We start from the raw sequence: 13,414 nt of genomic DNA, 5'->3' as shown, positions 1-13,414 counted from the left end.
CGACTTTTCCAAGGTCTGTTAAAATAGATTCATGATAAGGTTAAATCTTCATGAGCCTTAGAATTTTTCCACATGAATCTTTTCTAAGAAATGGGCCTCCAGTGTTTGAATTATATGGGCTGAAAAATCTTGAAACTGACTCTGGAAGCAGATAGGTAAATTGGAAGACAGAGAAACTCAAAAAGGAAAGACAGGAAGGGGGAAGAAAGGGAGGGAGAGAGAAAAGAGGAGAAAAGGGAGGGATGGGGAAGGAAAGGCGGGGAAAGAAGGGCAGGGAGGGGAGGGATGGAATCTTGGAAACATTGAAGGTCACACACTATAGAGCCCTTAATCCATGTAAAGAGGCACAGCACATGGGACTGGCCTCCCACCCCTTGGCTCTCTGTGTGCATAGACATGCCTACCATCTCAGCTCTTCCAAAACTACCACACCCACCCTCATAGGTACCTCGGAAGCGTGGGCCAAGTTGATCATTCAGGTGACGCCTGCTCTTCTTGCACCGTCCCTAAATCATCACTATAATTTTCTCCCACGTAGAAATATTTTAAAATTTATTTTATGTGTATCAGTATGAGGGTATCAGATGCCCTGGAACTGGAGTTACAGACAGTTGTGAGCCACCATGCAGGTGCTGGGAATTGAACCCAGATCCTCTGGAAGAGCACTGAGTCATCACTCCAGCCGGTCACTATTAATTTTTAGTAAAGTTAAAATCTTTTGCTCATGCACACTTAGGGATCGGGTTTCTGATCTACCATCTTGTATTAATCTCGCATTTACAAGTGTTCCTCCTTAATTCTCTCCTTGAAACACTGGCATCGGTGACCTTTTCTATACTCCTAAAATACAAGATTAATTGTCCTGCACTTTTTGGCTTTGCGGGAAGCCTCACACGTGACTTCCTGCTGACTAAAGAATGCCAGTGGTTGCCTAGGATCCACCAGTTACACAGTGAGGTCTTTTTCATCAGTAGGGGACGGCAGGCTATGCCTCACTCCACTCAGGAAGGTGAGGTTAGTGCACCCTCTAGATTAACTGTGCTCGGTAGACAGATCTGGCTTATAATCTAGGAGATGAGAGTTCAGGTCTGAATAACCAGCTGAGTGTGGAGTGTTTAATTCTGGGACAGAACGTTAAGTCTTTAGTCATTATATTTGCTTTCTTTAGTTAAAAAAGATGATTCTGAATTATGTGTAGGTGCACGTGTCTTGTGTGGGTACGTCCACGTAAGTGCAAGTGCCCGTCAGAGCCAGGGGTGTTGGATTCTACTGAAGCTGGAGTTACAGTTGGGAGCCACCCAACATGGGTGATGGGAACCAAACACAGGTCCTCTGCAATAACTGTTTAATTGCTATTAAAGAATTTGAAAGTTATTAAATAAAAAAAAAACCAGTTTTTAACTGCTGAGTCATCACTCCAGCCTCCGTATTTGTTTTCATCCATTCATATGTGACATTTTCTGAGGATTGGTTCCTTAATATTGAAAGGAAATCTACTTCTCAGCCTGATGCCAAATGAATAGGCCTGTGGTTTTCTGAGAGAAACTTGTCAGTGGAGGACAGAGTAGGGTAGAAAGCCCAGTGTTCTTCCCTTGGGCCTCAAAGGAATTGTGATGACGGTCTTAGAACATCTAGAACAATTTTGAGATGGGAAGATTCTAGGTGGAACATCAATTAGGGCAAAATGCAAAACTCTTTGAATGAAACTAAATCGGGATGCATGGGCCTAGCCTTCCTAAGTTACTCCTCTCTCTCTCTCTCTTTCTCTCTGTATGGGCCTAGCCTTCCTAAGTTACTCCCCTCTCTCTCTCTCTTTCTCTCTGTATGGGCCTAGCCTTCCTAAGTTACTCCTCTCTCTCTCTCTCTCTCTCTCTCTCTCTCTCTCTCTCTCTGTATGGGCCTAGCCTTCCTAAGTTACTCCTCTACCTTTCTCTCTTTCTCTCTCTCTCTCTCTCTCTCTCTCTCTCTCTCTGTATGGGCCTAGCCTTCCTAAGTTACCTCTCTCTCCCTCTCTCTCTCTCTCTCTCTCTCTCTCTCACACACACACACACACACACACACACACACACATCACATCATGTATTGTCCTTATTTCATTTGCTTAGCGTGCCCTATTATGAGTCAGGCATTGTTCTTGCTGCTGGGGAGTCAGTAAGACTATGACAGACAAAGCCACACCCTTCATGATGCTCATTTGAGCTGGGAGCCAGGAACTGAGCAGACATTAAGCCAGGTGAAGACAACAACTAAGACAGAAAGTAAAAATAGAATACAGAATGATAGCTGTAGTTTAGATAACCTGTCAAGGATACCCTCCAGGAAAATGGCTGGATCAGAAAAACCAAAGTACAGGGCAAGCCCATCAGGGGAGGAGCAAGGTCCTGAGTGAAAAGTATGCATGACTCATTGTAGACAAAGCAAGGTGGTTATAGCTACAGGAGGCAAAAGAAGGAAAGAAGGCAGCAAGGACCAAATGTGGGCAACTTCAAGAGTCATGGTTAGAACTCAGGCATGTCGAAGTGATGGGATAACATTGGGGGGAGGGTGGGGGTGGTAGCAGAAACACACCCAGTATTAAAAGGTTTGCGTGGGATGCTTTGCTTAGAGTACATTTCACGGATGCAAACACAAAAACGGGGTGTACATTAGAGGATTATGGCAGTAGTTCTGGAAGATGCCCACGGCTGGGGTAGGGCTGGCAGAAAGCTATGCTTCACCTGAATTGCATGAGGAAGGTATGTGTACACGCTGCCTCCTGCAAAGGGTGATGTGTGAGCCACATGTCCCTTCCTCCAGGCTCCTGTCTCAGCTGCGTTCTACCTGAAGACACCAAGGAAGATACCAACTAGAAAGCCCCTGACTGACGAAGGATGCTGGGCACAAACCACATAGATGGAAACCCTGACAGTGCTGCATGCAATGTAAGAAGAAAGTTAACGGTGCTGCTCCCAAGCCAAAGGAAGTCAGACTCTAGAAGAATCTAGCAGCACCTGGAGCATAAAATTTCACCTGTGGCACAAGGCTTCAACATGTCGGTCCGTCCTTTTCTATCTTCCAGGAGAAGTTCTTCTAGGAACACATTTGGATGGGGTCATCAGAGGACAAAGCCCCAGGCCAGGTCTCAAACACCCACCTCTGGAGATATGCTTCCTATGGGCAGTATTTTCTCTTTTATAACACAGCGGCCTTAGATGGTGTTTTCTGTCCACCCAGCCGCTTCTCCTGTCCCTGGTAGCCATTTGGCTCTTAAGAGCTTCAGAGAGCCATCCAAATTGCTTTCTCTAGGAAATTCTGGGATCCTGGCATGTCGGAGATAAGGGCACCGAGCCTGATACCGGATGGAGAAAGACGTGACTGTTCTGGTGGAGCAAAGAACCCACTCGTAAGACTGGATTCAAGGCCCACAGTGTAGCAACAATTCTCATCATAGGCCACAAATTTCCTGACAGCGCATGCCCTTCTGAGAGAGAGAGAGACAGAGAGAGAGAGAGAGAGAGAGAGAGAGAGAGACAGAGACAGAGAGAGAGAGAGAAAGAGAGAGAAGGAAAGAAAGGATCAATGTCTAGGAAAATAAGGTCTCCCTAGGATCTAAAATTTGAAGGATTTTATTTAATGTGCTAAGACTAAGACATGAACTGAGTTTCCAAACTGCCACCTGCATGTCACAGAACAGAATTCAAATGTTAACAAGTAGCATATGAAAACAGAAAGCCACTTCCCACACATGAGCCCCAGCACCGGCTTCTGCTCAGAAGAGCAAGCCTGCCTCTTGATATCTCAGGATTTGGTAACCTCCAGGAAGGACAGTGCTGAGAATAGAGACTACGTGCGGCTCTCCTCGCAGCTCTTCCCCAGCAGCAGACACAACGTTCCCAACACTCTATGAACTGTCTCCATTGGGAAACAGATAAAGATTTCAATGGGCCTAATTAATAGCATCAATTCACCAGAAGTGGCATACTAGTTTGCCTTGCAATCTCAGGCTCTCAGGAACCCAGGGAAATTGAGATGGAACGGTATCTGCTTTTGCCTTGGCAGAAGGCCTGAGAACATAATGTCCCTGGGAAAGGCAATTTCTATATTGCTGTAGGGATGGGAAATCTTTATATTTACTGGAGAAGGTCTCTGAGCTGAGACTGGGGAATGGGCTTATTCACAGATCCAAATTTCACGTAGAATCAGATAAGGTGGGAAGAAGGTGGAGCCAAAGTGCAGGGAGTGGACACTTGCATCCTGAGTAAACAGACAAGACCAACGTGAAATACACAATTTTGGATTACTGTGTGTGTGTGTGTGTGTGTGTGTGTGTGTGTGTGTGTGTATTAGATGAATCCTACCATCTCCACCTCCATGGTCCTACAATAAAATTTTCTTGAATGGCTTTTGATGAAATTGATAGCAAGGCCCCAGTCCTAGACCCAAATAGACATGTCAACAGAGCAGTGAGGGACTTACCAGGCAATCCATTAACAGAATAAATGGAGTCACTAGAGAAGCAGAGAGCCCAAGAGACTGAACACTTCAGGGAGTTGTGTTCATTCATGGTTCAAGTGCCCTTATACACATGGCTTGAAGGTGACCTTTAATACACAGAGTTTGATCATTTTGTATATGAAACAAGGTTCATGGTGTAAAGTTTTCGCCTTCTGGTGTCATGTCAGAGCTAAAAAGTTCCTATTTGGTGTTTTGGGGTTATGGATGCACAACCTATAATCTTGACATGATTTAAAGTACGGGGGAGGATAGGTATAGGTTATACGCAAGTACTGCCATTTAAGGAAACACATGAGAAACTCTTCCATCCATGAAGTTTGGTATTGATGGGGATCCTGGGATGGATCCCTGGTGGATACTGAGACATGACTGAAAGACAAAATCTCACTTTTAGTGTCAGCGACCCGGGATCTTCTGCTGCCTACTTATGGGGTCTAAAGATGTATATAGCTCAGCCTAGAATTCTCCAGTTCACACATCTCAATAACTCCAAATTTTCTATTACTGCTTTCTCATTCCCAAGACCCAATATTTAAGAACTAACATGCCACTAAAATGGACAGAACCAACCAATGTAAAAGCAAAATATAGGATTTCTTTATACAATTGTAACAATTCAAAATTTCACAAAACACCCAATTCTACATTGAAGACAACATGCTTTGGCTAGAGGACACAGAAGCTGGAGCTTAGCTGTTGGTGTCCTCCCTGCCGGTCACTGTACCTAGAGCCAGAAAGTGCTATGCGGGACTGCTGGGGGAGAGTTGTTACCAATGGTCTTACCGAGCGTTGAACCATGAGTACCCTAACATCAACCTACCAGACAAGATTTGCCTACCTGTGCAATGGTAGTATGGCTGTTTTGTGGCAGGGGTTGGGGGAGAGGTAACCAACTGCTTTCTGACTGGATTTAAATCCTACTCCATAGGGGGGAATGCATTCCTGCTATACATAGTAAACCCAAAATCCTTCAACCAGTGAAAGAAATGTAACAATCCAACTCCAAGAGTGTAATGTTGACTTTAACTGTGGTTTGGGGATAGGGGCGTGTTCTGATCTTTCAAACTGCACTCTTGACTCTCATATCTGTGCTTTCTCTCTGGAGAAAGCCCCACAACGGTAAGACCATGAGAGCCCGGGTTGGAAGCGATGGGTTCTGATCCTAGTTGTTTCCTACCTGCCTTATACTCCTGGCAAATTCCCTGCTATCTCTACATCTCCATTTCTTCACCTTACAACAAGCCAATGATAAACTCTGACTCAGTGACTCCACGCAGCTGTTAGGAGGACCAGATGGGAAAACAGATGCGCACCATTCAAATGGGAGCTCTCTCCCCTCCCGGAGCTGTTTGAACGAAAGGTATTTGCCATGTGCACATTTGGCAAGTTCACAGCCCAGATAGAGGCTGTGCTGAAGTTTGACACCACAGACTTGGGGTTTACAGGAAGAGCCACTGTGCAGGGGGTTGTGTGGTTAAGATAATGACAAAAGTAAGTCATTCACACTGAGGCCAGAGAGCCCTATTCCCTAATCCATTACACCTTCCAGAGTCCCTGACCATGCCTTCCTCCTGACAACAGTTCTTGATATTAGCAAGGTATGCATGTTTTACTAACACACAGGCTTTGTTGAACTTAAAGGGCAGAAAGAAATCCCGAAAGATACTCTTAGAAAACTTGTGTCTTAGGAGATATTTTCATGAGCTGTAATGGATTTACAGACTACAGTGGTTTTGACCTTCAAATAAGCTTGCGTCACCATTCTTACAGTGGAACTTACTCAGTGTTTCTTTGGCCCTGGCCTATCGTGGAAGCTGATGCAATGCAGGGCAATTCAGTGTGAGCAGCTGTGGCAGTCCGGTCACACTGCAATGCTGTTCTCTTAGACACAATGAGCAGTATAGAAGGAAGTACCCTGGACACCATGTCCAGAAGAGAAGACCGAGTCCAGATTGTACTTGTTCATATGACACGCCTTCAGAGACATGGGCAGCCAGCACCTTCACAGAGCGCTGACAGGATGAGTTCCTTTGGACTTCTGTTTCTTTTATGACTGTTTAAACATACAAAGAAAAGGAAATCCAAAATAGTCTTTGAAAACCCCCGTCAGTTAAAAATGTCCTGGTCTAATTTCATCCCTGACACTTCCTAACACGTCTGAGAAGCCAGGCTGGATTTGCTTAGCTACATGAGGACACCAGGCAGGAGGACTTACTCCTCAGTGGCTATAGTGACAGCCTTCTTCTAGCTTTTCAGTGAAGAAGACATTTCTTGCCGTTGTCACCAGAAAGGGTCACTTTCTCTCTGGGATTAACAAATCTCCCTGAGCCTTCCAAAAGTAACTCAAAACTTTATCTCTGGAATGTTGCCAATCAGAATATGTTTTTCTCGGTGCCTGTGCTAAGCCCTCTCACTACCTACAACTGCCAGATCCAGTTTCTCAAGCTAACTGTGTAGATATTGTCTTTTTATACCAAAGGTATGCTCATAAGACTGGTGTTCAAAACCCTCCTCACCAAGTATTTAAGAGAGCCATAACACTGTAGTTATCGAATGTATTCTAAAAAATTGAAGGCCATTGAATATTTCTTAAATTATTTCTAGATACAAATGTTATTTTGATACAAAACTAGATGAAATATTACAAGAAAATAGGTCAATGCACCCCATGATCAAAGACACAACAATTCCTCAGGTATAACTGTTCACTGATTTAATACATTACTAAGAAAGAAACATTGAAATCTCTTATAAATATAGATCATCTACTGCATTTTAATTAGAGTGAAAATAATCCTACCCTGTCCCTAACATTGACCGATTTCATGTATGCATATACAACCACATTCATACAAATTTACATATTCCCACTAACCTGTGGATCATTATCACTTATGAAGGCAAATGGAAAAAAATCCCAAAGAAAATGCTAGCAAATTCAATTTGAAGGTATTATAAAGTGCGAAATCTGCCATGACCAAACCATAATTCTTGAGCTAAACTAGAAATATTAAATATTAAGCAATCTAATGGCATATCAATGAATCAAGTAAGAAAAAGCTTATGGAAGGCATTCTGTAAAATTCAACTGACAGATTTAAACAAAAGCCCTTGGAAACCCAAGACTGTATGATGGAGGAAGGTCATTGGTTAAATAAAAAGAAACTGCTTGGCCCTCATTGGTTAGAAGATAGGTGGGAGGAGTAAACAGAACAGAACCTGGGAGGAAGAAGTGAGCTCAGACTCCACAGCTCTCCTCTCGGGAGCAGACGCCTCAGAGAGACGCCATGCTCTGCTCTCCCGGGCAGACGCGATTCAGCTCCGACCCAGGATGGACCTAGAATCTTCCTGGTAAGACCGGGTGCTCACAGATTATTAGAGATGGGTTGATCGGGATATCAGAATTAGCCAGTAAGGGCTAGAGCTAAAGGGCCAAGCAGTGTTTAAATGAATACAGTTTGTGTGTTGTTATTTCTGGTGTAAAGCTAGCTGTGCGGGAGCCGGGCGGGACGAAAAGCAGGCCCGCCGCCCTTATTACTACAACTGTAAGGAAACTTCATTAAGATGGTAAAGAGAGAGGGGAAGGGAGAGAACACACACTCTTGAGAGTCAACAGCCCATTTTCAAACTGACTGACACGTGACTAACATTGTTTCCAGGACTCTCAATAAAGTGAAAATACAGTGTTTGCCATGGATGCTTGCTTACTCTCGCTCCCCACGCTGGTCCCAGGGCCCTTGAGTTTCTCTAATTTAACCACAGGTAGTGGCTATGGGCTGCTGGGTCACTTGGTGTCACAGAGCTTGGATTGTATTTCACCTCCTATTTTAGCCGTGAGTCACACGGATGACAAGAGGTAGGGAAAAAGCCAGAGCAACTGAGCATGCAATCTACATCGTCAAAGGAGAAAGCTTTCTGAAAAGACAAGTATTCAGTTTTATATTTAAAGAGTCATATTGCCTCGTTTATCTTGTTAATACAGTTTTTGTCTTGTTACTCAAAATATTTAAGCATGACAACAATTTCACAGTTCATTTTTTATTTTTTTTGTAAATATATTGCCAGGTAGTGGTGGCATGTGCTGTTAATCCCAGCACTCAGGAGGCAGAGACAGGCAGATTTCTGTGAATTCAAGGCCAGCCTGGTCTACAGAGTAAGTTCTGGGACAACAGTGATGGTTACACAGGAGATATATTGATCAGGAAAATAGTGATTTTTATTTGCCTGTAAGTATTAGTTCTCCATTTAGGCTCACTGTTGGTGGGAGGTCTAAGTTTGATAGACTAGCTAGAATTCATCTTGTGGCTATTAGTGGAAAAACTATTTGTAATTCTCGAGCTATGATTATTGTTTGGCTATGAATACATCATTAATAATACTTGCTAGGCAGAAAAGTAGGGAAGAGGATGACGTGAGTTTCCTGGAGGAAGAGCCACAAGTTCCAGATGGCTGGGGACTACTGACTACCTTACCCAGTAACAAGGCTGGACATCTCAACACTCAGAAAACCAAACCTAGTCAGATCAAATAATAGGCAAAGCAACAGGTCACCACTGGACGTCTCAAACATACAACTGGATAACAGAGTAACAGCCCTAAGATTTGGTACTCATAAATCCTTAAGAATTCTATGCCCCGTCAAACTATCAAGCAGATGGAAGGAAAGACAGAAACACGTTTTCAGATACAATATCTTAGAAAGATTTATCAGAAAAATTCAGTTAGAAGATTATAAAGGACATTAAAGGTGATTATGCAAAAATTAAAACATACATGATGCAGTTGAGGACAAGACTTACATTGTTACAAAAATGTAATTATCAGCAATTAATATAACCTAGTGTTGTTTAATAAAAAGATGTAAGGAGGGAGAATGCGGGCTAGAGAGCTGGGAGAAATTTTAAGTGAGAAAATTCTCATATTTAATTGTAACAAGTTAATTGATAATATCTAACTCAATAAAAAATAAGGCAGAACAGTAAAATTATATAATTTGGAAAATGGAACATAATAAATATTAACAATAAAAGCAATAATAGTTGATGATACTTGTCTCTGCATGGTTAGGTTCGGGAGGAAGGATGAACAAGAAAGAAAATGCTGGGTTTCGCTATAATTGCTTTAGAAACTTTTGACGTTTAAAGCTGCCTGCTTTAAAAATAGGAACTTTACAAAAGAAAGCCCTGAGCACACAGGAGGAGGCTCCTTTGGGCTTCAGTGAAAGGAAGGTAAAACTGACATTCTAAAAAACTGGGATTGGATCTAACTCTGCAGCGATGGGAGGACCATGGCTGCATCGGCAATACCAGAGGCACAGAGGGGCAACTTTGAGTTCCAGCTGAAGCAGCTGCACAGCCTTCCAAACACACACCTGATTCACAGACTGTTACCTCCATAGTATCTGCTGAGTCAGCCAGGGATGACACCCTCTATCAATGACGAAGTCTTGGATCAGGGGGTCAAACACTTGCGAAACAGAAACAGCAGGTTTCGCAATTATGCATTATCTTTTTAAACGATGGCAGGACACACATATCAGAAATTTTTGCCATTTTAACCATTTCAAAGAATGCAGTTCAGAGAGACTGTTTTAGTTAGGCTTCTATTGCCACAATAAAACACCATGACCAAAAGCAACTTGGGGGAAAAAAAGGGTTTATCTCATTTTACAGCTTGTAGACAATCATGCCAGGAAGTCAGGGCAGGAATTGAAGTAGGGCAGAAACCTAGAGGCAGAAACTCAAGACAAGAACCAGGAGGCAGCAACTGAAGCAGATACCATGGCGGAGTGCTGCTCACTGACTTGCTCCCCACAGTTTGCTCAGCATCCTTTCGTAGACAACCCAGGACCACCTGCTCAGGAGGTGGACTGGTCCCTCTCCCATCTATCACTAATCAAGAAAAGGCCCTACAGATGGTTTATAGCCCAGTCTGACAGAAGCAATTCTTCCGTTGACAGGTTTGTGTCAAGTTGACAGGAAAAAAGAATTACCAATGCAGGAGCTGAGTGTAGTCACACTGCTATGACAGTCCCCACTACCCATTTCTAGAACTTTGCCAACATCCCAACTGTCAGTAACTTTCCAGCTCCTGCAAATTTTGTTTTGCTTTCTACCTTGAAGAACTTCTCTGTTCTCTTTTCCTCATATAACTAGAACCACGGGGTATATGTCTACTTGTATCTGACTTACTAAGCATGATGTTTTCAAGGTTCAACCACATCACAGCATACACTCAAACTTTAATTCCTTTTCAAGGCTAAATAATGTTCCATAGTAGCTACATAACACATTCATTTCGCCATGAACCTGCTAGACATGAAGTTGCTTCCATAATTTGGCTGATGTGAACTTTAGAATAAATATATATGGTCAAATGTTTGCTTTTAATACTTTAGACTATTTTTATTTACATTTAAGTTTCTCCTTGAACAAAATATTTTAAAAATTACAAAGTTTCTCCAGCTCCCTCTCCCACTTGTTACTCTATCCACACTCCGTAACTCAAAGCTCTTTGAGTTGTTATCCTTGTTTCATTTGTTTGGTTTGAGGTAGGGTAGAATCTACATAGCTCAGTCTCACCTTGAACTCTGATTCTTCCTGCCTCAGTCTTTGAAGTGTTACCATTATAGGGGTTCATCATACCCCCGACTCATATTTCCCACTTCTTCAACCCATCAGGGAAGAATAGAAAGAAAAACATTGTTCCCAAGTAGTTCCTTACATGCTTTTATGGATCTTTTCAATTAATGACAAACACACTTGGATCTTTGTTCATTCATTATTTTACTTAAATATTTTGGGACATTTTTAATGTCTGATACTAAGTTTTTGGGATATATAAATTAACAAAATAAATTTATTCACATACAAAAGAAATGTATGTGGATATGAAAGAAACTTATTTGTACCCTACTTCATTGTTCTGACCCAACTTTATGAGAATCTTCCCAGGGCCCAGAAAGATTTTCTGTAGGACAGGACAAAGTAAATAATATTAATCATTCCAGAATGCAATTTGTATATTTGAGGAATGGGTGGAGATGATGGGGGAAACTCTGTCAATCAATCATATCTAATTAAGGCGTGGCGACCTGGACCCCAGGGAGAAAAACTGGGAGAACCCAGATGCACTCTCTCTCTCTGCGTGGTCGCTGGACAGAAAGGAAGTCGGATCTCCCACTCTTGTAGCGTGAGTTTCCCCTTTTTAACCATTAAAACACAACTGTTATTCTTGAGCTGGCCTGGTTATTTATCGTACAAACCTAATTCAGTACATGAAGATTTGACCCTTCTGAAAAAATTTGACCCTTCAGAAGGGCATGCATGATAATTTGATCCTTTCACCCCCCAGTTAAAAAAAAATGAACACAGGCGAGCAGTGGGTGGCTGCACATTATCACAGACTCTGGTTGCAGCAGGGGAATGGACCCTACATGGCCCTTGGCTGCAACTTCCACATTCTATAATCCAAACTACATCGAGGGTGACTCCAGGAGCACTGAGGCTATGGGTTACTGTTATGTTCATTGTTATATACAGAATGAGATAATGATAATCTTAATATATCCTGGCCTTGGTCTTAATTAAATAACTTAGTTTCACCATAGAACGATCTGTCTGTACAACAACTGCATCATGATATACTGAGCTCTTAATTGTGAAATTCCTGGAAACTTCTGTCTCCATCCCCATCACTTCTACCATCGCTCCATTCAGCTAAGCAACATGGCCTCTGAGGTCACCTCCCATGCTGTGATATAACTCGGTGACATTTGTATATAGTTTTCTTTAGTATGAATTGCCCTTGTCCTAAGTGTCCTTTTCTCTAATTTTTCAAACACAATGACGGGGACATCATTATTAAGAAACCTGAAACCTACTCTGTCCTCTGACACTAGGCCACCATTACCTTCACCTCCCATGGTGGTTCTCATCGAGAATCACCAATTGCCCACACATCTGCCTTCCTTGGGGTAAGCCCCTTAGGATCAGATACTTGGTCATACTCCACTTTTAATTTTCCATCTACCATTTCTCTAGAAGAGAGAAACACTCAATAGATGTTCGCAGAATGAGCGAATGCTACCGCACTTCTTATGTCTTCTCTCAATTCTCACAAGCTCTTACTCCCCTTAAGAAATGAAGGCGTCTCTTTGATGGGCTAATTATCTTGCTTGTGAGATGTGATTACTAATAGGCAGAAATTCTTGGTGAACCCGGATTGCCTTGAGTATAAACTCCATTCTCTTAGTATCACAGCAATCTTCTGCCACATGGGTCCAACCTCAGCAATGGATATACTGCATGTAATTAACCCCATGAGACTCAACCTCCCTTAAAAGGATTCTGGACCTTGAGAATGGAGTATGCGGCACCTGCTACCTCTAACCAGCGCCTCTACAATTGAAGCAGGTCTTCAATTGCAGACAACTGAAAGTTCACTTTTGGCCTCATAATACGGAATGTTCACCTGTCATAGCTACAAGAAACAACTGGAACACCAATGTAATGAAGGGGTGAGAAGGAGAAAAAAGAGCAAAATCAAATAAACAATAATAGCTATGAATAATAATAAAAAACCTAAGACCGCTTGTGAGTGAGAACGCCAAGAGCCCAGAATTAAGTGTAAAAGTTCACTTGCTGCCGGGCGGTGGTGGCGCACGCCTTTAATCCCAGCACTCGGGAGGCAGAGGCAGGCGGATCTCTGTGAGTTCGAGGCCAGCCTGGTCTACAAGAGCTAGTGCCAGGACAGGAACCAAAAAGCTACGGAGAAACCCTGTCTCGAAAAATCAAAAAAAAAAAAAAAAAAAAAAAAAAAAAAAAAAAAAAAATTCACTTGCTACAAACGGTGGCACCTGGCAGTCAGGTGTCAGAGAACTCACCTTCGAGCACAGTCACCCACTTGCTCCCTTTGCCTG

Source organism: Microtus oregoni, unplaced genomic scaffold, assembly GCF_018167655.1.
Source record: "Microtus oregoni isolate MIOR12 unplaced genomic scaffold, Mior012 000012F_ref0000307, whole genome shotgun sequence".
Taxonomy (NCBI): domain Eukaryota; kingdom Metazoa; phylum Chordata; class Mammalia; order Rodentia; family Cricetidae; genus Microtus; species Microtus oregoni.
This window is presented reverse-complemented; position numbering follows the sequence as displayed.